The sequence below is a fragment of the Sus scrofa genome, chromosome 10, assembly GCF_054392235.1.
Source record: "Sus scrofa isolate SSC_HxYL_T2T_F1_AM1 chromosome 10, Sscrofa_HxYL_maternal_Yorkshire_Landrace_v2.0, whole genome shotgun sequence".
NCBI classification, from domain to species: Eukaryota; Metazoa; Chordata; class Mammalia; order Artiodactyla; family Suidae; genus Sus; species Sus scrofa.
Genome location: NC_139392.1, coordinates 27,855,452 through 27,878,539, shown reverse-complemented (window position 1 = coordinate 27,878,539; position 23,088 = coordinate 27,855,452). Strand labels below are relative to the sequence as shown.

The following is a 23,088-nucleotide window of genomic DNA, read 5'->3' as shown; positions in this document are numbered from 1 at the left end:
GCCATTGAGGAAGGAGTATGATTGCCCACCATGTACACCAAGGTGACGGTCTGGGAGGCATTGGACATGCTCACCATCTGAATAGACACAGGAGGAAAGGGGAGGGAGACATCCCAAGTAAGATGAGGATCTGTTTCATGAAGACCGTGAGGAGGAAGTTTAAGCAGAAGTTGAGGGCAGGAATGAAAGGGAGGTGGGAAAAGAGCAAGGAGGAGACAAGAATAATAACAGTTGTCACTTAACAGATGTGCCAGGCATTGTGCTAAGGGCATGTCATCTCATTTAATCCTCACCACAACCCCAGGAGGCACAGCCTGTTATGATTCCCTTTTACAGAGGAGGAATGTGAAGCCCAACATGATCAAGGGACTTTCCCCAAGGTCACACAGCTAAGAAGTGACAGGGCCACGATTCAAATCCAGGTAACCTGGCTTCAGGGTTTTGAGGGTTTTTTTTTTTTTGGTCTTTTGGTCTTTTTGCCTTTTCTGGGGCTGCTCCCATGGCATATGGAGGTTCCCAGGGTAGGCGTCTAATCAGAGCTGTAGCCACCAGCCTATGCCAGAGCCACAGCAATGCCAGATCTGAGCCACATCTGCAACCTACACCACAGCTCACAGCAATGCCAGATCCATAACCCACTGAGCAAGGCCAGGGATCGAACCAGCAACCTCATAGTTCCTAGTTGGATTCATTAACCACTGTGCCATGATGGGAACTCCCAGGTTTTTTGTTTTTTTTGTTTTGTTTTTTTTGTTTTGTTTTTTGTTTTTTGTCTTTCTGTCTTTCTAGGGCCACATGTGAGGCATGTGCAGGTTCCCAGTCTAGAGGTGTAATCGAAGCTGAAGCCACCAGCCTACACCACAGCCACAGCAATGCTGGATCCTTAACCCATTGAGCAAGGACAGGGATTGAACACTCAAACTCATGATTCCCAGTCAGGTTCATTTCTGCTGTGCCATGATGGGAACTCCCCCTGGCTTCAGGTTTTAACCACTAGTTGTGTGTATCTTTTCCAGAGCTAAACAGCCTCAGGCTACATTTATGGTTCTAACAATACACAACAGGACATAGGAAGGTAAATTTAAGGAAGGCTCAACTACTCAGACAAAGAAAGCAAATTTTGGGGAATTTTAAAGGTGAAAGGATGAGGGATGCACACAGTCAATCACCAGCCTAGTAACAGACAAGGTGACTGAACCTGATGACACAGGGAATTCAGAAATAGAAAACAGCTTCTTGAGAGGGCGATTACATTTCCTTGTGGTCTATTAATTCCATGTAGGATATGTTAATATTACTATGAGATGGGTGGTTTTCTTCTTGAATTTTGTCTAAGTCAGTTTTTCAGTTGGGAGAAAATCAGATTTTATGGGTCAATGTATACACAAAAATATCCCACAGATGAGATTTGAAAAACATTCAGGGTAAGCAGGCACTCAGAAGCTTTGTCAGCTTCTGGGCTGGGTGCCTGCCCCTTCTCTCTCCAGATCCACTTGCCAGCCCATGCTCATCCTACTCAGTGCCCCCAGAGACAGACCCTTGTGGACCACCTCAAAGGCTCCTTGGGCCCCTTGCTTCAGGCTCAGGGAGCTCAGGGGGACATGGGAAAGAAGGGAGTGAGGTCTGAGAGCTGGTGTCAGGGACTCCCTCTGGTGGGGTCACAGATCTTTCTGCACAGCTCTGGCCTCCTGCTTCCCATGGCTGCTCTCCCCCCCCCCCCCCCATCAACCCCAATCGTCACTGCCTTGGAAGCTGCACTGTCCCTGTGGTTTCCCTAGAGCCCACCTGTACTTTGCAAAGTCCCTTTCACTGGACTTGCCTCAAATTACCTTAATTTGAATGTGTCCTCTCTTCTTGCCAGGAGCTGACTGATACCAGTGTGTCCCAAAGCTTTGTGTATTCAGACATAAATATCGTTGCAACTTTCTTTTCATTTTCTTTTCCTTTTTTTTTCCAGGGCTACAGGTGCAGCAAATGAAAGTTTCTGGGCTAGGGGTTGAAGCAGAGCTGCAGCTGCAGGCCTATGGCACAGCCACAGCAATGCAGCTTGTGGCAATGCTGTATCCTTCACCTATTGATCGCGGCCAGGGATTGAACCCACATTCTCATGGACACTAGTTGGGTTCTTAACCTGCTGAGCCACAATGGGGATCCTCACTGCAACTCTCCTTTTAAAACTAACTGTGAAGAAGACTGTCAAGAGTAGCTTCTTGACATTATTTCTGACTTTTTCCCATGACTGGAAGTTCCTTTTAAACTCCCTAATGCAGAGTTCTCTCCTCTAGGAAGCTGCAGCCATGATGGAAGTTTGAGAGTTGGGCCACTGTGAGGCGCGACCAAGCTCAGGCGAAGGAGATGAGAGACAGTGGCGGCTGTGGCCCAGAGCTCCTCTCAAGGCCTGTGAGCAGCTGCGGGGGCAGCACCCTTGGGGAGCCGGATGGCCATTGGCGGCGGCAGCGGCAGCGGCAGTGGAGGTGTTTCTCGCCTCCTCTTCGTCTTTTCTAACCGTGCAGCCTCTTCCTCGGCTTCTCCTGAAAGGGAAGGTGGAAGCCATGGGCTCCGGTGGGAGCCGGCTGAGGAGCTGCGGTGGCACCTCCCCGCTCCTGGAGTGGAGTGTGGGAGAAGCGGCGGCGGCGGCGGCAGCTGCTCCGGGGAGGGGGTCGGAGTCGCCGTCCTTATTTCCAGGGCTGGGAACACTGGAGAGTTGGTCTCTCTCCTCTTCCTGCCTCCAACATGGCGGTGGCGGCTGCACATCCAGGGATCCCGGCCGGTTTAAAGCCTCCGTTCCGCAGCTGCCACCGCACCAGCCCTGGCCCAGGCTCCAGAGACCCAAGGAGGAGGCAGCCTTTCTGAGGATTATTTGTCTTCTCCCTATTCTGCTGCCACCACTGCCAGACCTCTGGCTGCTGAGGAGAAGCAGGCCCAGTCGCTGCAACCATCCAGCAGCCGCTGCAGCAGCCATTGCCCAGCTGCAGTCCAGAGCCAAGCAGCAGCAGAGCGAGGGGCATCAGCTACCACCAAGTCCAGAGCCATTTCCATCCTGCAGAAGAAGGCCCACCACCAGCAGCTTCTGCCATCTCTCTCCACCTTTTTCTTCAGCCACAGACTCCCAGACATGATAGCCATCATCCAAGAGATCGTTAGCAGAAACAAAAGGAGATATCAAGAGAATGGATTTGACTTAGACTTGACCTATATTTATCCAAATATTATTGCTCTGGGGTTTCCTGCAGAAAGACTTTAAGGCATATACAGGAACAATATTGATGATGTAGTAAGGATTTTGGAGTCAAAGCATAAAAACCATTACAAGATATACAATGTATGTGCTGAAAGACATTATGATACCGCCACATTTAACTGCAGAGTTGCACAGTATCCTTTTGAAGATCATAATCCACCACTGCTAGAATTTATCAAACCTTTTTGTGAAGATCTTGACCAATGGCTAAGTGAAGATGACAATCATGTTGCAGCAATTCACTGTAAACCTGGAAAAGGATGAACTGGTGTAATGATTTGTGCATATTTGTTTCATCCGGGCAAATTTTTAAAGGCACAAGATTTCTATGGGGAAGTAAGGACCAGAGACAAAAAGGGAGTAACTATTCCCAGTCAGAGTCACTATGTGTATTATTACAGCTACCTGTTAAAGAATCATCTGGATTATAGACCAGTGCACTGTTGTTTCGCAAGATGTTGTTTGAAGTTATTCCAGTGTTCAGTGGTGGAACATGCAATCCTCAGTTTGTGGCCTGCCAACCTCCAATTCAGGACCCACATGATGGGAAGACAAGTTCATGTCCTTTGAGTTCCCTCAGCCATTGCCTGTGTGTGGTGACATCAAAGTGGAGTTCTTCCACAAACAGAACAAGATGCTAAAAAAAGAAAAAATCTTTCACTTTTGGGTAAATACATTCTTAATACCAGGACCAGAGGAAACCTCAGAAAAAGTAGAAAATGGAAGCCCATGTGATCAAGAAATTGATAGTATTTGCAGTATAGAACGTACAGATAATGACAAGGAATATCTAGTGCTCATTTTAACAAAAAATGATCTTGACAAAGCAAATAAAGACAAGGCCAACTGACACTTTTCTCCAAATTTTAAGGTGAAGCTGTACTTCACAAAAGCAGTAAAGGAGTCATAAAGTCCAGAGGCTAGCAGTTCAACTTCTGTAACACCGGATGTTATGACAATGAACCTGATCATTATAGATATTCTGACACCACTGACTCTGATCCAGAGAATGAACCTTTTGATGAAGTTCAGCACACACAAATTACAAAAGTCTGATTTTTTTAATCAAGAGGGATAAAACACCATAAAAAACAAACTTGAATAATCTGAAAATGGATGTTTTTTTTTTTAATGGCAGTAGGACATTGTGTCAGATTACCAGTTGTAGGAACAATTCTCTTTTCCTGACCAATCTTGTTTCACCCTATACATCCACAGAGTTTTGACACTTGTTGTCCTGTTGAAAAAAGGTTGTGTAGCTGTGTCATGTATATACCTTTTTGTGTCAAACCGACATTTAAAATTAATTTAGGATAAATAAAGATGGCACTTTTCCCATTTTATTCCAGTTTTATAAAAAGTGGAGTCAGACTGCTGTGTATACGTAGGAATATTTCATTTTGTGTCCTGTCACCAACTGAAGGGGCTAAAGAGCTCATGAAATACGGGTTGACATCCTACCCCTTTGCTCTTGTGGCAACAGATAAGTTTGCAGTTGGCTAAGAGGAGTTTCTAAAGGGTTTTGCTACAGTCTAATGCATGTATTCGGGTTAGGGGAATGGAAGGAATGCTCAGAAAGGAATATGCTTTATGCTGGACTCTGGACCATATACCATCTCCAGCTATTTACACACACCTTTCTTTAGCATGATACAGTTATTAATCTGGATATTTGAGGAATTGGCCACAGTCATTGCTTGCTATTTGTGCATTTTATTTTTCTAAAGCATATTGGTGCTAGAAAAGGCAGCTAGAGGGAGGGAATCTGTATTGGGGTCCAGGAATGAACCTTCCACAACATCTTAAGAGTCCACAAATGAAGGGATATAAAAATAATGTGGTCATAGATAAGAAACAGCAACAATGACTTAACTATATAAATGTGGAGGCTATCAACAAAGAATGGGCTTGAAACATTATAAAAATTGACAGTGATTTGTTAAATATGTTTTCTCAATTGTAACGACTGATCCAACTCCTGTGTAATCAAGGCCAGGGCTAAAAGTCAAATGCTATTAATACCTACATCAGTCAACAACTTACTCTTATTTTATTAGTTTTCAATCATATACCTGCTGTGGATGCTTCCTGTGCTGCCTACAAGCTTCTTTTTTCTCATTAAATATAAAATATTTTGTAAAAAAATAAAATAAAAAAATAAACTCCCTAATGCAGAGCCCAGAGTTCCATGATTGACAATATACAGAGTCAAAATTTCGGATCCTCTACTTCCTCTCTGGAAATATTTTCAGAATGTGGTTTAGCCACAGGTATTCATGCCTCTTTCCCCAAGCTACCAAAAAGAAGGGCACTTCATGCTGAATAATTCAAAAGATATCACCATACTGTTACCCCAAAAAGATTAACTAAAATAACTTTGCAACCTTTATTTCTATTGTGAACATTCTATTTTTTGCTTTTCAACAAAACTGAATCTCACTGGATCCCAAAGAGCTTTGTAGTATGGTACCTCTGCTCATGCTACACTTGACCAGCTAAGTTATAAGTTAGACAGTTTCTAGCTGTTTGTTTATTTGTTTGTTGATTTTTAGGGCTGCACCCATGGCATATTGAGGTCCCCAGGCTAGAGGTCTAATTGGAGCTACAGCTGCTGTCCTATGCCACAGCCACAGCAACACAGGATCCAAGCCTACACTTTGGCTCAGGGCAATGCTGGATCCCTGACCCTCTGAGCAAAGCCAGGGATCAAATCAGAGTCCTCATGGATACTAACTGGTTTTGTTACCACTGAGCCACAAAGGGAACTCCTCCCTCCCTCCATTTTTTTAAGGGCCGCACCTGTGGCATATGAACATTCCCAGGCTAGGGGTCAAATCAGAGCTGCAGCTTCCAGCCTACACCACAGCTCACAGCAACGCTGGAACCTTAATCCACTGAGGGAGGCCAGGGATTCAACCTGAGTCTTCATGGGTACTCATGGGGTTTGTTACCATGGAGCCATGAAGAGAACACTCTCCCTCCTTTTTAAGGATGAATAATATTCTATCATATGTGTATTCCACATTGATTTATCCATTCATCCATGGATGGACACCTGAGTTGCTTCCACTTTTGGCTGCTGTGAACAATGCTGCTGTGACCATTAGTGTTCAAATATATGTTCAAGTCCTTGCTTTTAATTCTATTAGGTATATACCCAAAAACAGAATTGCTGGATCATATGGTAATTCTACAGTTTTTGAGGGACTGCCATACTATTTTCCATGGTAGCTGCACCATTTGACATGCCCACCAGCAATGCACAAGAGTTCCAATTTCCTCTTACCAACACTTGTTATTATCTATATTAAAAAAAAATAGCCATCCTAATAGGTGTGATGTGGTATTTCATGGTTTCTATTTGTAGTGATTAGTCCTGCTGAGCAACATTTATGTGCTTATTGGTTACATAAAGAAGAAATGTCTATTCAAGTCCTTTGCCCATTTCTTAATTGAGTTGTTTGGGGGTTTTTTGTTGCTGAGTTGTAGGAGTTCTTTATGTATTCTAAATATTAACCCTTAGAGATACATGACTTGCAAATATTTCCTCCCAATCTGTGGGTTGCCTTTTGATTATGTCCATTGATTCACAAAAGTTTTCAATTTTGATGAAGTCCAACTTATATATTTTTTTTTTGTTGCTTATACTTTTGGTATCATATCCAACAAATCATGGCTGAATCCAGTATCATGAAGCTTTTCTCCTCTGTTTTCTCCTAAGCATTCTATAATTTTAGCTCCTACGTTTAGGTCTTTGATCCATTTTGAGTTAGTTTTTGCATATGGTGTTATTTTGCCTGTTGATATCCATTTCCTCATACCATTGGTTGAAAAGACTGTCCCTCCCCCTACTAAATGATTTCATCTAAAGTAATTTGACCATAAACATAAGGATTTATTTCTAAGCTCTCTATTCTTTCCATCAGTCTATATGTCTGTCTTCATGCTACTACCACATAGTTTTGATTACTATAGCTTTGTACTAAGTTTGAAATCAGATAGTGTGACTTTATTCTCCTCATACAAAATTGTTTTGGCTATTTGGGGTTCTGTGAGATTTCATGTGAATTTTAAGGTGGATTCTTCTGTTTCTGCAAAAAATAAAGTCACTGCAGTTTTGATAAAGATTGCATTGAATCTTAGAGTTCCCATAATGGCACAGCAGAAAAGAATCTGACCAGGAATCATGAGATTGCAATGAATCTGTGGATCATTCTTGGTAGTACTGGCATCACAATAATAATAAATCTTTTAATTCATGAGCACGGAATGTCTTTCCATTTATTTGTGTTTTTTGTATCTAAGAAAAATGTGACCATTCTTGAGGGTTGCTTAACAATAACTGTGTAAAAAAGAAAAGTTCACAGGCCTGAAACCAAGATCATGTCACTGCTCCCTGAAAGTCATGCCCTGTCCCCTGGTAGAAGCAGCCCCTGCAGGGGACACTGTCCCATTATCCCATTTACTCTTAGACTACTGTGGGTTCTGACCTCATCTCTTACTGATTCATTTAGCTAAGTGGAACCATAATGCTGATGGAATGTAAAGCTGTTGTTTTCATTCCTAGTATCTGTTCTCCCTTCTTCTATGTCAGCCTCACAATTTTCCTGATAAGAGGGAAAACACCTCTTCCCTCCTACAAGTTCATGAGCTTTGGTGGGGTTGCCCCATCCAGGTTCCAGAAGTGGGCATCTGAGCCAGACTTCATTGACAGGGACATGTCATATCCTTACCACAGTTTCTGGTCCAGAAATAGGTATAAGATCCAAGAGGGCGGCGTTGCCGTGAGCTGTGGTGTAGGTTGCAGACACGGCTCGGATCCTGAGTTGCTGTGGCTCTGGCGTAGGCCGGTGTCTACAGCTCCGCTTCAACCCCTGGCCTGGGAACCTCCATGTGCCGTGGGAGCGGCCCAAGATATAGCAACAACAACAACAACAACAGCAAAAGACAAAAGACAAAAAGACAAAAAAAATAAAAAAATAAAAAAAGATCCAAGAGGGTTCGATGAAAATGAATCCCAGGACATTGACTGGAATGACACCCAAAAGGCCACTCTGGTTCCATAAGACTGTGTGTGATAGGAATGAGGTAAACCTGGATGTGCCAGAGGCCTGAGGATGATGCCAGCACAGAGCAAGGAAAGCTAAGAGATGAAGAGAGAACATCATCAAGAAATCAAGGGTGTTCCCATTGTGGCTCAGTGGAAACAAATCTGATTAGCATCCATGGGGACACAGGTTCGATCCCTGGCCTCGCTCAGTGGGTTAAGGATCTAATGTTGCCACGAGCTGTGGTGTGGGTCACAGGTTCAGCTCAGACCTGGTGTTGCTATGGCTGTGATGTAGGCCAGGCAGCCACAGCTCTGATTCAATCCCTAGCATGGGAACCTTCATATGCTGCAGGTGCAGCCCTAAAGTAAAAGACCAAAAAAAAAAGAAAGAAATCATGTAAGCACCTGGATCCAACTGTTTCTGAAGTAAATAAGCCATAAACCTCTCAGTTACATGATCCAATCACTTCCTCTTTTTGCATAAGCCTTGTGAGCTTGGATTCAATCACTTACAATCAAAAAGTCCTAATTAAGTCGATCTAACCTAGCCCCTAATATCAATGCTATACAAGTAAAAAACAAGTCACTTTTTCAATGACTCTCTAGACAAATTAAATGTTTACATGATCTTATTATACACAATATCCAAGGTGCCCCACAAATTATATTTAATACAATAAAATCAAAAGCTATAAATTACAAAACCAGGTGCTGGCACCATATATCAAAGACAAACACAGGGGATGGTTAGCATGCAGTTGTCTATGCATGATAGATAGCCTAGAGTTTTACTAAATCTACACAACAAGTTTGGCTCTGGGCTTCCTGTCAGCCAAGGCAAAAAGGGACATGGGGATAATAAAACAATTCATCCAATTATCCAAAGAGCTGTTGATACATTTAAGAGCACTCAAATCTATTTAGATGTAATTTTTGAATCTCCTGTTGTAGTCTTTTCCAAGGAAGCTTTGTTACTTGCTTTATAAGGTTTCATCTCATGGCCCATGACTATCATACAACAACACAAGAGAGGCTTCTTAAGGCCAAGGACAGCTAATTTATCTTGGTGTCCCTTCTAGTGCCTGATAAAGAGCAGGTGCTCATTAAGCCCATACCTCCTTAATACAATTAGAGTATGCTTTGCTGCCAAGCTCCAATAAGACTCATATACCTGTGAGGATCACAAACCCAGTTAGACAGAAAAAGGGCTCCCACAAAGGAGCTGAGTCATACTCCTTACATACATCTTATGGCTGTGACATATTTTTAGATTTTTGCCTAATATGAATCAAATCATAATGAGATACTTCCTTATATACTTTGGATGAATCTGGAAAAGGAAAGCTACTCATTCAAATTAAATTGTATGCTTTCCATTATTCACTTATGCTAAATGACAATTTTAAAATCTTTGCATTTAATTGAAAAGTCTTTTAGTTCAGTAAAGGCAGAGACATCTGTTAGTACAGTTAATTAAAGAACTTTGGGGGCTGGATGAATATCATTAAGAAGTATCTGTATAGAGGGAACATTCCTGAATATAATCAAAGCCATTTATGATAAACCCACAGCAAATATAATACTCAAGGGGGAAAAACTGAAAGCCTTCTCCCTCAAATCTGGAACAAGACAGGGATGCCCACTCTCACCACTGCTCTTCAACATCGTTTTGGAAGTCTTAGCCACAGCAATGAGACAAACAAAAGAAATAAAAGTCATCCATATAGGAAGAGAAGAGATAAAACTGTCACTGTATGCAGATGACATGATTCTATACCTAGAAAACCCTAAGGACTCAACCCCAAAACTCCTTGAACTGATTAATAAATTCAGCAAAGTGGCAGGATATAATATTAACATTCAGAAGTCAGTTGCATTTCGGTATACCAGCAATGAAATATTAGAAAAGGAATACAAAAGTACGATACCTTTTAAAATTGCACCAAACAAAATCAAATACCTCGGAATACACCTGACCAAGGAGGTAAAGGACCTATATGCCAAGAACTATAAAACTTTCATCAAAGAAATCAAAGAAGATATAAAGAAATGGAAAGATGTTCCAATTTCCTGGATTGGAAAAATCAATATTGTAAAAATGGCCATACTACCCATAGCAATCTACAGATTCATTGCAATCCCGATCAAAATACCCATGACATTTTTCACAGAACTAGAACAAACAATCCAAAATTTTATATGGAACCACAAAAGACCCAGAATCGCCAAAGCAATCCTGAGAAACAAAATCCAAGCAGGAGGCATAACCCTCCCAGACTTCAAGAAATACTACAAAGCCACAGTCATCAAAACAGTGTGGTACTGGTATCAAAACATACAGACAGACCAATGGAACACAATAGAGAACCCGGAAATAAACCCTGACACCTGTGGTCAATTAATCTTTGACAAGGGAGGCAAGAACATAACATGGGAAGAAGAAAGTCTATTCAGCAAGCATTGCTGGGAAACCTGGACAGCTGCATGCAAAGCAATGAGATTAGAACACACCCTCACACCATGCACAAAAATAAACTCCAAACGGCTGAAAGACTTAAATATATGACAGGACACCATCAAACTCCTAGAAGAAAACATAGGCAAAACACTCTCTGACATCAACATCAAGTCAGTCTCCCAAAGCAATAGAAATAAGAGTAAAAATAAACCCATGGGAACTAATCAAACTGAAAAGCTTTTGCACAGCAAAGGAAACCCAAAAGAAAACAAAAAGACAACTTGCAGAATGGGAGAAAATAGTTTCAAATGATGCAACCAACAAGGGCTTAATCTCTAGAAAATATAAGCAACTTATACAACCCAACAGCAAAAAAGCCAATCACCCAATGGAAAAATGGGCAAAAGACCTGAATAGACATTTCTCCAAAGAAGATATATAGATGGCCAGCAAACACATGAAAACATGCTCAACTTCGTTGATTATAAGAGAAATGCAAATCAAAACTAACACCAGTCAGAATGGCCATCATTAATAAATCCACAAAGAATAAGTGCTGGAGGGGCTGTGGAGAAAAGGGAACCCTCCTGCACTGTTGGTGGGAATGTAAACTGGTACAGCCACTATGGAGAACAGTTTGGACATACCTTGGAAATATATACATAGAACTTCCATATGACCCCACAATCCCACCCTTGGGCATATATCCAGAGAAAACTCTCCTTAAAAGAGACACATGCACCCACGTGTTCATTGCAGCACTCTTCACAATAGCCAGGACATGGAAACAACCCAAATGTCCATCAACAGAGGATTGGATTCAGAAGAGTGGTATATATACACAATGGAATACTACTCAGCCATAAAAAAAGGATGACATAATGCCATTGGCAGAAACATGGATGGAACTAGAGAATCTCATCCTGAGTGAAGTGAGCCAGAAAGACAAAGACAAATACCATATGATATCACTCATAACTGGAATCTAATATCCAGCACAATTGAATATCTCCTCAGAAAAGAAAATCATAGACTTGGAGAAAAGACTTGTGGCTGCCTGATGGGAAAGGGAGGGAGTGGGAGGGATCTGGAGCTTGGGCTTATCAGACACAACTTAGCATAGATTTACAAGGAGATCCTGCTGAGTAGCATTGAGAACTTTGTCTAGATACTCATGTTGCCACAGAAGAAAGGGTGGGGGAAAAATGTAATTGTAATGTATACATGTAAGGATAACTTGATCCCCTTGCTGTACAGTGGGAAAATAAAAAAAAACAATTAACCATTAAATTTTCAAATTAACAAAATAGATTTTAAAAAAGGAGTTTTGAATTAGGTGGCCAGGACATGGTACCATTTCCAGCTCTGCTCTTAACAACCCATGTGACTGAGCAAAGTACTCAACAAATACAGAGCTTCAGCCTTCCCTTTGTAGAAGGCTTCCCTTCACATGGGGCATAGTGCATTGTACATTCCAAATATTTAGTAAATGTGTGCTTGACTCAACAGAAAAAAAATATTTAAAGTGGGATATACCAATATTCCTATTAGATGTCATTTTTTGATGTGATATTATGAATGAAATACTAAAATTCCATGACAAAAACACCCAGTGAAATAAGCTTACATGGTCAACTTGAAAAACTAAAAAGGACTACTAAAAAGCTAGTGTGCCTAAGGACAGATTATGGAGAATTAGATTCAGATATCACCAAGCTTCCTTCACACAAAGGAGGAATGGATGATCTAAAGAAGTGTTCAAAGCTTTCAATGCAAAAGCTTTTCATAAACCAAACTGACACTCAGTCATTTTGCCCTGTCTCTGAAGCTCCTCTCAGAGACTGAGTTAGGGATATAAAAATCCCCAATTAAAACTGACTTCTCATGAGTGATGGAGTGGAGCTCCATCCAAAATCGAGCAGAGCAGAATCTCATTAGGAATCAGATCTGAGCAATAGAATCACTGGTGTAACAAGAGGGGAAAATGAAGATTGATTCATGAATATCAGAAAGTTGAGCTCTCCGAAAACAAGATGCAATGTTCTGTATGAGCTTCTCAGACAGAGCTCCCTCTCCTGAGTCTCTAAACTCCATGTCTCTGTGTGTGTTTCAGTCTGTCTGTCTGTCTGTGTGTGTGTGTGCATGTGTGCGTGTGCACCTGCTCAAGGAGGTTGCTTCTCTTACCATTTTTTCTCATGTCATCTTCCTTTCATTCTCATCACTGGTTTCTAGGCATCTCAGATTCTAGGGTAGACTCTGACAGCAGACTATCTGGACTCAAATCTCAGCTCTACTCCTGACTTACTACATGACTTTGGGCAAGTACTTAAACTTCCTGTGCCTCAGCCATCTCACCTATAAAATGAGAATGAAATAATAGTAGCCACATCATAGAGTTGTTGTGATTATTAAATGAGTTAGTGCAGGTAAGATATTCAGACTAGTACCTATCACCTAACAATAAATAAATGCCAGTATGTATTAACATTATCAGTTATATACACTACCCTCAACACATACAACTGCCATGAAAAAAGATAATTTTCTTTCCTTATAACTGCTGATTATTTTCTTCACAGTACTTATTAGAATCTCATATTATTTAATTTATTTGTTTATCTTCAGTCTTCTTGCACAAAAATATTATCTCCATGACAACAGGGACCTCATCCCTCTTTTTCACTACTTGTCTGGTTGCCAAGAACAGTCCCTGGAATACAAAAGCCTCCATAAACATTACTAGAGTAATTGAATTGCAGTTACAACTGTCCTGCATTAGATAAACTATTTAAATTTCTGAGAACAAAGAACAAGTTTGAACAGTGAGAGGTACTGTGTTATACAAATCTGTTTGCTTCCTGATTTGTGATAGCACCAGTAGCAAGAGACTGGAGAGCAGATGGTTTATCTGCAAACATATTTGAAGCTATTTTACTCCTGAGTTTGAATGAAGAATAATGTCTATATTTGAAAAGAAGGGCAAAGACCTCACTTTTTTCCTCCCTAGAAACCTCTGGAAGCAAATAAGCCTCTCCAATAACCTCTCTTTGCTTTGGTTCTGCATTCCTGCTCCTTCTCTTCTTTGTTACCATTTCCTATTCTGATATTTAGAACATTATTCTGAGAGCAGACAGTGACGGTTCAGCACCACGGACAGCAACCTGCGGGCATGAAGGCATTTGGAAAGCTCCATTTCATGGTTCAGAACATGAGACAGGCAGGTGTTTGGAGTTAAGGCCCCCATATAAATTCCTTTATTTCTCAATGGACTGCATTGAATTTTAAAGGAGAACAATTCATGTCTGCTTTTTATTTGTTTGCTTTGTGAATGGGGAATGAATTTGACTTCTTTATCATGAAACTGTTTTCAGTGCCTTTGCATTCCGGTCACTGTGTTTGGGAGGGTGGGTTTATACATACTTTGTCTCATTTAATTCTCATATCAACACCATGAGAGAACCAGATTTAGAGGTAGAAAACTCAAGATTTAAATTCTGACACCAGGGAGTTCCTATTGTGGTTCATTGGTAATGAACCCAGCTAGTATCTGTGAGGATTTGGGTTTGATCCCTGGCCTCACTCAGTGGATTAAGGATCAGGCATTGCTGTGGCTGTGGTGTATGCTGGCAGCTGCAACTATGATTTGACCCCTATCCTGGAAACCTCCACATGGCCCAGGTGTGGCCCTAAAAAAGCAAAAAAAAAAAAAAATTCTGACTCCACATTGGAAAACCACTTAACCCCTGTAACCCTCTTTTCTAATCTATAAAATGGAGATGATATCTCCTATTACCCTGGAAAATCCAGTCTAAAACTCCTCTTTATAGGAAGCCTCAGTATTCCTATCTGTGAAACTGGGGTAATAACTGTGTATGGTTGGTACAGTGGGAGGTAGGAGTAAGACAGCAAAGGTAAAAATAAGTGTGCTGAATGTGGAAGCTAGCGAGAGTAACCTGATACCAGCAAAGGGAGAGGACTATGACACAGGGTTGAATATGTGGTGAAGGGTAAGAGCAAAACTTCAGAGGACTTGAAAGCCAAACCAAAAAAAAAAAAAAAAGTCAGATATATCAAAACCAAAATGGAGATATGTGCAGGTTCACTCTGGTTTCAGGGAACAGTAAGCCTCTGCAAGAGCAATCTCTTCACTCTTTCAATCGACAACTACTTATTGAGTATCTGGAGTATCTGCTATGTGCCAGCACTGTGCTAAATAAGCCATAAGGTAAGGACACAGACCCTGTCTTCAATAAAGCTTACATTCTGGAGAGGGACTATAGATTCCCCACCACAATACACAAATATGTAAGATGCAATTGTCCCTCATTAGTTATACCTATGAGAATTTGAATACAGGTCTGAATAGTGAGGAATGCCATCCAGTACATTAGTTGTTTCTGAGTTTTGTCAAAAGAGTAATAAAAGTTCAGATGTTATGATCTATTTAATAAGAAATTGAATCTCCTCAGCTCCTGAATTTGGATAGAGAAGGCTGGTACATGCTGGATAGAGAAAATAACCAAGAAGCTAACATGGGGGGAAAGAGGGGAGGATTTTTTCCATTCAGCAGAATGTCAAGTGGGAGTCTGTCTTTTAATTGCTCAGTGCAATGATTCAGGAGAAAAATAGTCTCTAAGTGTTCAGATTTATGCTCAAAAAGCTACCTGATTAGGGTCATCCACCTCCCTTCCCTCACAGGGCTTACATCAGGGTGAAGAATCAGCCCTCATACCTCTCTAGCTCATGGGTTAAGGTAAGAAAAAGACAAGGAGCTAGGAGTTGTGGTCTTGCAGGGAGTGCACTGTGTGGTCAGGGTCTATCCCCTCGCATCACCCCTATGCAGGAAGAGAATGGGAACTTTCTCACTGTGGCAGATCATCTCTAAAGACAGCTGCTGACTGTTCCTCCCCTCCCTGTATGCACATACTCCATCAACATGTGGAGTCTCTTCTCCCCCTGAATCTGGGCTGGCTTTATAATTGCTTTCACTAATAGCATGTGATGAAAGAAATGTGCCAGGACCTCAGAGTCCAGGCTTTAACAGTCCTGGCAGCATCTGCTTTCTCTCTGGGAGGAAACCAGCTGCCATGTAAGAAGTTCAGCTGCCCTGAGACCTCCATGCTATGAGGAATCATAAATTGGAAATATGGTGAGACCATGCAGTGGAGAATTGTGGAAGCTCTACATATGACTCCAGTTGAGCTATCCAAGCTGGTTCTCAGATATTTAAGCCAACCCAGACTTGATGAAGTATATATCAGTCATCCCCACCATAAGCTGGGGAATAGGCTACACGAGAAGGATGTAAAGGTCCAGCCAGCTGGATTCCGAGTAAGGCAACTCACACATCATATTCTAATTAGAACACAAGCCGTCAATGACACATCTCCTCTCAATGTAGCCATTGGGTTCAGACTGACAGAAGAAACTGAAAAGAGGAAGGACAGAGGGAATCTGAGGTGGGCCCTGGTGGGGAGGGGTGGAGACAGAGGGTGTGACAAGCTTCCCAGAAAGTCCCTAGACATCATTCCCAGTCCTATTAACAAGAGTAATTTATGTTGTTAAAATGAACCCTCACTGATGATTTTCCAGATGTTATGGATCTATTTAATAAGTAATTGAAGTCCAGAACTGGGCTAAATATCTGCCATACATAACCTCATTTAATTCTTACAAAGGATGCCATAATCTGACCATTATTAGAATCTCTATTTTATAGGTGAGAAGATCAAGGCTCAGAGAACTCAGATGACTTGTCCAAGATCACACAGCAAATGGCAGAACTAGGATTTGAATCCAGGTCAATCTGGCATCATAGCGCAAATAAACATCAAGATCTGGCAAGTGTGGTGCAACAGCTATTATTTTAATTGCTTATTTAATTTTATTGAACTTTTATTTTCAGTGCACATTCTTATTCAACACAAACTTCACTGGCACTTTTTAAGAGAGTTTAAGTAAATATAAAATTTGTCTGTAGTGACAGAATATTGTTTTGTTACATTGTGCTTTTACATTTTAATTATCAAAATTTATTTTTGTATATATAGTGAGAAAAAAGGGAAAGTATTAATAAATAGATTTCAATCTTCCACCCTTAGAAGTACTAGGGAAGAACAAAAAGAAGAAAGATGATATCTGAGAAGTGCTTCAGAGTTTTTGCTTTACTGCAGCTTTCAGACTGCAGTAAAGATTCTAATTCCTTTGTGATTATTTTGGACAGAGTAATGTTTCTCTGAAAGTGACATCATACCTACCTAAATGTGGCTGCAAGATAACTGGGCTTTATATGAGCTGCAAAAATGATTTTTTTAGTTTTCTCAAAAAGCATATCACTTGCGTATTAATAAAGTTACACACTGAAGTGAGGCAATTTAAGGTACCCTTTCTTTTTTATTTTTTTAAGGGTCACACCTGAGGCACTTGGAAGTTCCCATGCTAGGGGTAGAATTGGAAATACAGCTGTCGGCCTCTACCACAGCCACAGCATCACCAGATCTGAGACAAGTCAGTGGCCTACACCACAGCTCAGAGCAACACCAGATCCTTAATGCACTGAGCCGGGCCAGGGATCACACCCATATCCTCATGGATACTAGTTGGGCTCTTTATCAGTGAGCCACAGTGGGAACTCCTTAAGTTAACTCTTTGAATGTTGAGGCCACATAGTAAAGTTTACTTTGGGGTTTACCATTATGCACTTTGGGCTGGGCAAAATTCTAAGTACTAGAGATACAACAATGAATTTTCTTAAGTCCCTCCTCATGTGGCATTTAGGTACTAGTGGGAGAAAGCAGTTGAACAGAACACAAAAGCAGTAAGTACTATGAAGTACAGAAAGTAGGCTAAGGAGCTGAAGAGAGCCAGGCTACCTTAGTTTGGGCAGTCAGGCAAAGCTTCTTGGAAGAGGTATCACTGGAGCTAAGATCTGAGTGATAAGAAAGAGTTGCATGGGAAGATGTGGGGAAAGATCTAGGGCAAAGAGAACACCAACTGCAAGGGTCTGTAGGAGGAACAAGGATGGCATGTTTAAGGAGTGGGAAGAGAGCCACTGTGGCTGGAATGTGATAAGCAAAGGGAAAATTCTACAAGGTAGGACTAGAAAAAAAGGCAGGCATTGGATTGTAGGGCTTTATGGTCACCATAAGGAGTTTGGGTTTTACTTTATTGAGGTGGGAAGCAGAAGTTCCCCTGTGGCACAGCAGGATGAAAATCTGGCATTGTTACTGAAGCATCCTGGGTTGCTGCTGTGGTGTGGTTTTGACCCCTGGCCCAGGAACTTCCACATGCCATGGGTGCAGCCAAAAACAGAGAGAGAAAATGACAGAGGGAGGAACAGATGGAGGGAGGGTGAGGAAGCTATCAAAGGCTTTAAATGAGAGCGTGAGATAATCTTCCTACCATATTTAAAAGATCAGTCTGGCTGTATTGTGAAGAATGGATTACACTGTGGGAGAGGATGAAGGCAAGAGTGGAAGTAAGAGAACTTGTTCAGCAGTTATTACAGTGGCCTGGCAAAGCTGATGGTAACTGAATATAAGAATCACTCCTGGAGTTCCTGTTGTGGTGCAGTGGTTAACAAATCCAACTAGGAACCATGGGGTTGCGGGTTCATTCCCTGGCCTTGCTCGGTGGGTTAAGGATCTGGCATTGCCATGAGCTGTGGAGTAGGTTGCAGACACAGCTCAGATCCTGTGTTGCTGTGGCTCTGACATAGGCCAGTGGCTACAGCTCTGATTTGACCCCTAGCCTGGGAACCTCCATATGGCACAGGAGCAGCTCAAGAAAAGGCAGAAAGACAAAAAAAAAAAAAAGAATCACTCCTGACAACTTCTACTCATTTACTGGTATGTAAGAAAATGCCTCTTACCTATTTTTCAGCCTATCTAAAGTTATTGTTTTTGAGGTTACAATATCCTCTATTTCCAGTTTCAAACTTCCCAACAGACACATGTATATGTGTACATACATCTAACACACATGGTTATAAACATACATTTGGAGCATGTGAACTGACAGATATCAGTTTGAAATATCTCCAGAGCCTGAGATTCACACACCTTGTCTCTGGTCTGATTTCAAGTGCCTGTTTGTTTGGGGCCTCAAGGCAATGGACTCACAAAGCATCACACTAACAGTCAATAGCTAGTTCCCAAGACTGAGATAGGGAAACAGTCACCCCATACTCCCAGCTCTTACAAGTGGTAACATCAGATGACTTTATGACAGTAGTGCCCCCTTGAGTGACCATGAGGCAATACAACATGGAGATGGAAGCTGACCATCAAGCTGAACTCACCAAGGCAATGGAGATGCTGAAACAGCATCCACACTGAAGATGCCATCTGTACAGAAATGGGAAGAACATGTCTGGGAGTAGAATTCAAAAGTTGTGCTTTGGGCTTGTGCACTGCCTCAACAGCTGCCACTGATGCCCCCTCCAGTGCTGTCCAAACCAGAGATTCTGGGATCCTGAGCCCCTACTTCACAGATATGATTAAAGGAGTCCAATGACTTCAGGGGCTGTTTGTCTACAAGTGAAAGGAGAACTGAGAGTTTTAAAGTGACAATTTCATAGTCCCTGTCATGCTCAGTGGTTAACAAACCTGACTAGGATCCATGAGGATGTGGGTTCCATCCTCGGCCTCAATCAGTGGATTAAGGATCTGGTGTTGCCAGGAGCTGTAGTATAGGCCACAGATGCATCTCAGATCCTGTGGTGCTCTGTCTGTGGCATAGGCTGTCAGATACAGCTCTGATTCTACCCCCAGCCTGGGAACCTCTATATGCCATGGGTACAGCCCCCAAAAGACAAAAGACAAAAAAAAGTGACAATTGCATTCCAACTTGTGATACCTGAAAGTGCCTAGGACTGCTGTTAATATACTTGAAAACAATTCCTAAGGACGGGATGTGTGTGAATCTTTATATAAGGCATAGTGCTACTTTCTTCACACTTAATAAATAATGCATTTATTTCCTATCAAGATCACTTTGCTTCAATATTTGACTATGATTAAAAACCATGTGACTGTAAATGCAAATAAATTATTCACAAATTACAAATTATTTCTTCTCATGGGAAAGCTTCATAGGATGCCTCTGCACACTTGTTCTCAAGCCTGAAATTCAGCCCTGTACCCAGGGGAGAAGCATCAAGCCAAAGTGGCTCTTTTCTGGATTTGGGACACAGTCAAAATGAAATCTGGCTTTTGGAAAAGTTTCCATTTTCCCTGACCACTCATCCTCTCATTCTCAAAGATACAATTTCCACCCTGTGATGCCACCTGGGAAATCTGAAATGCTTAAACCTCTTGGAAGGTCCAGAAAGCCCTCCTGATGCCAACTTCCTTTGAAGAGTATGCCTGCAAAATCCCTCATTTGTACATGGTTGCTGGCAGTAGCTAGCTATTTGGATACATGTTAATTTATCTCTAGCAGGTAGAGAAGGAAAGGGGGACATGTTGGTACTCACAGGGTCTTTTTGCTTAAAGTCTTCCAGGGATTCTTAAAAAAATTGTCCTAATACCACGCAAATCCCCAGTCTGTGTTGGTGGAATAATGGGCTTATCTTTCATGAGTGGATTAGGCTTTTCCATTATGAAAATAAAATTTGTTGGCTTTAAGCTGTCAAATCTATTAGTTTTGGGTTTCTTGGCAAAGTGACTTACTTGCATTGGGTTCAGAGTAAAGCATTTTCATGCAATTGTTTTTTGTTTTATTTACCTATTTATTGTTGGCCACATCCACAGCATGTGAAAGTTCTGAGGTCAGGGATCAAACTATGGCCACAGCAGCGACCTGAGCCACAGCAGTGGCAATGCCAGATCCTTAACCTGCTGAGCCACCAAGGAACTCCATGATTGTTTTTTATTTTAGTATTGGGGTCATTTGCTACAGGGAATGAAATGAACTCTGATGAATTTAATCCAAGGACTTAAAGGAAGGCTTTTAAGAACTCATAGACTCATCAGGAAGGGTATCAAATTAAGTGCAGAAACCAGGCAGATCTGGAGGCTCCAGCACAGCCTCGTTGGCAGAAGTTCTCATCCAGGCTGCATAATAGAATCATCAGGGGAGATTTTAATAGCTTTTAAAGAATATTGACATCTTCACCTCATCCTCTGGGACTCTGATTTAACTGGCCTGGGATGGGGCTGCTTTTGTTAGAGACTTGCTGTTAGAAATGACTGCTCTTTGCATATATGTATGTGTGACTGGGCCACTTTGCTGTGCAGTAGAAAATTAACAGAACAGCGTAAACCAAGTATAATGGAAAAAAATAAAAATCATGTACAAATAAATAAATAAATAAATAAATAAGAAATGACTGCTCTCCAGTCATCATCAGTCCCTTAGCCACACTACTCAAGACTGAAATCCCAGAGAAGGGAGGGTACTACTGACTTCCTTTGATTCACAAACATGCCCCTGGGCTAGGGGAGAACAGGGCACCTGGTTATGAGTCATTGGGGAAAAAGTAATTCCCCAAAACAAGACTGGGTACTTTTCAGAGAGCAAATGGAAGTTGGGCAGCCAAAATATCAAAATGACAATTCTCTATGATTTCACTTTTAGATATAAAGTCATAATTGAATTGCCACACAAGCCAATGGAGTGCAGATTCCATGATTCTGAAATTTTGTGTTTTTTTTCTTTTTTTTTCTTTTTAGGGCTGCACCTGCAGCATTTTGAGGTTCCCAGGCTAAGGGTCTAATTGGAACTACAGCTCTCGGCCTACATCACAGCCACAGCAACACCTCATCCTTAACCCACTGAGCGAGGCTGGGGATTGAACACACAACCTCATGGTTTTTAGTCAGATTTGTTTCAACTGCACCACAATAGTAACTCCTGGAATTTTATGTTTTATCAGGACCACCCTTTTCAAAACAACAGGAACTCAAAGAGATAGATACATGAACAATGCCCCTAGCATCACATTAATGTTCATGGTCAAGTTTACCATCCCAGCTGCAGCTCAAATGAAAAACACACCTTTGCTGCAATGAGCCATGTGCCAAGGAAGGGGCCCAGACTTTCTCTTATCACTTTAAGGACCTGGAGGTGCAAGTCAGACAATGAGGATTCCTGTTTTTTCTATCTTTAAATTAGAAATCATGATGCCTGAATGGACTCCCACTAAAAAAAAAAAAACAGAAAACAAAAAAACACTGTGTTTTCCTGACAACAAACATCTCCCTCTCTGCCTTCTGCATCATTACTTCAAATGCTCATAGTAACCAAGATGAAAACTGTTTCTCCAAACAGCACTGAGCACTTGGTATTCATCTCATGACAGTACTGCAGGTGGATCGAATAATGAATAGAGTATATGGGACAGAGAGTTTTTGATAGGAAATATTTTACCTGTGTCTGGGTCAATAAAATCCAATCTTGCTAAAGAAGCAGAACCAACACAGTGACCTACACAGCACAATTATCACCACTCTTGACATCTCTGATGCCTCTGAGATTGTTTCAGCATTTGAAAAGAAGCGAAGCTTTCTCTGAACAGCCTAAATAACAAAAGGTAGAACCATATCCATGACTAGCCCATGTGAAATGCCCTTTGGGGACAGATGAGAGAGAGAGAGAACCTCTTTAAATCCTGCCCCATGTTACCTGTAACTGTCCCTTTGTAAAGACAAAGAGAGTGAGTCATCTCTTCACTCTAAGGAGTAATCTGGGGTCCAAAGACACCCTGAACTCACTGCAGTCACAAGTAAAATTCCACATGTATGTGTTCCCTGGGCAGAGGCATCACAGGTCCCATCAGATTATTTTTTGTATGTATTTTTTTAAATTTTAATTTAATTTTTTTTAGGGCCACACTTGTGGTATATGGAGGGGTCTGAGTGGAGCTGTTGCTGCCGGCCTACTCCAGAGCCACAGCAACATGGGGTCTGAGCCGAGTCTGTGGCCTACACCACAGCTCATGGCAACGCCAGATCCTTGACCCAGTGAGCAAGGCCAGGGAACGAACCTGAAACTTCATGGTTCCTTCTCAGATTTGTTAACCACTGAGCCATGACAGGAACTCCTCCCATTAGTTTTTTGAGAGGGCTAGTGACCCACAAAACAGCATAGCCTGACAATCCTTTGGAAGCTTTACCTTCTTCTTCTCCTTGCCTATTCTGATGCCCTCACCTTCTACAAATAGATCTTATCTCCAAGCCATTTGAACATCTGGCAAAAACCAGCTCTCTCCTCTAGTACTTGATGGTGGTATTCTCTTTTTCTTGTCAGTGGTCTGTCACTGGTCAAAACTGGAGGAACCAGCAGCCTCAGATAATCTCAAGGGCCCACCACTTAGGCAGAAGGAGCGTCTTTACAAAG

The 23,088-nt window shown here is 41.7% G+C and overlaps 1 pseudogene; it reads left to right on the top strand.

Moving 5' to 3' along the window:
• Window positions 1-3,115: 3,115 nt before the first annotated feature.
• On the top strand, window positions 3,116-4,297 carry LOC146398878 (phosphatidylinositol 3,4,5-trisphosphate 3-phosphatase and dual-specificity protein phosphatase PTEN pseudogene; annotated as a pseudogene).
• The last annotated feature ends 18,791 nt before the right edge of the window (window positions 4,298-23,088 follow it).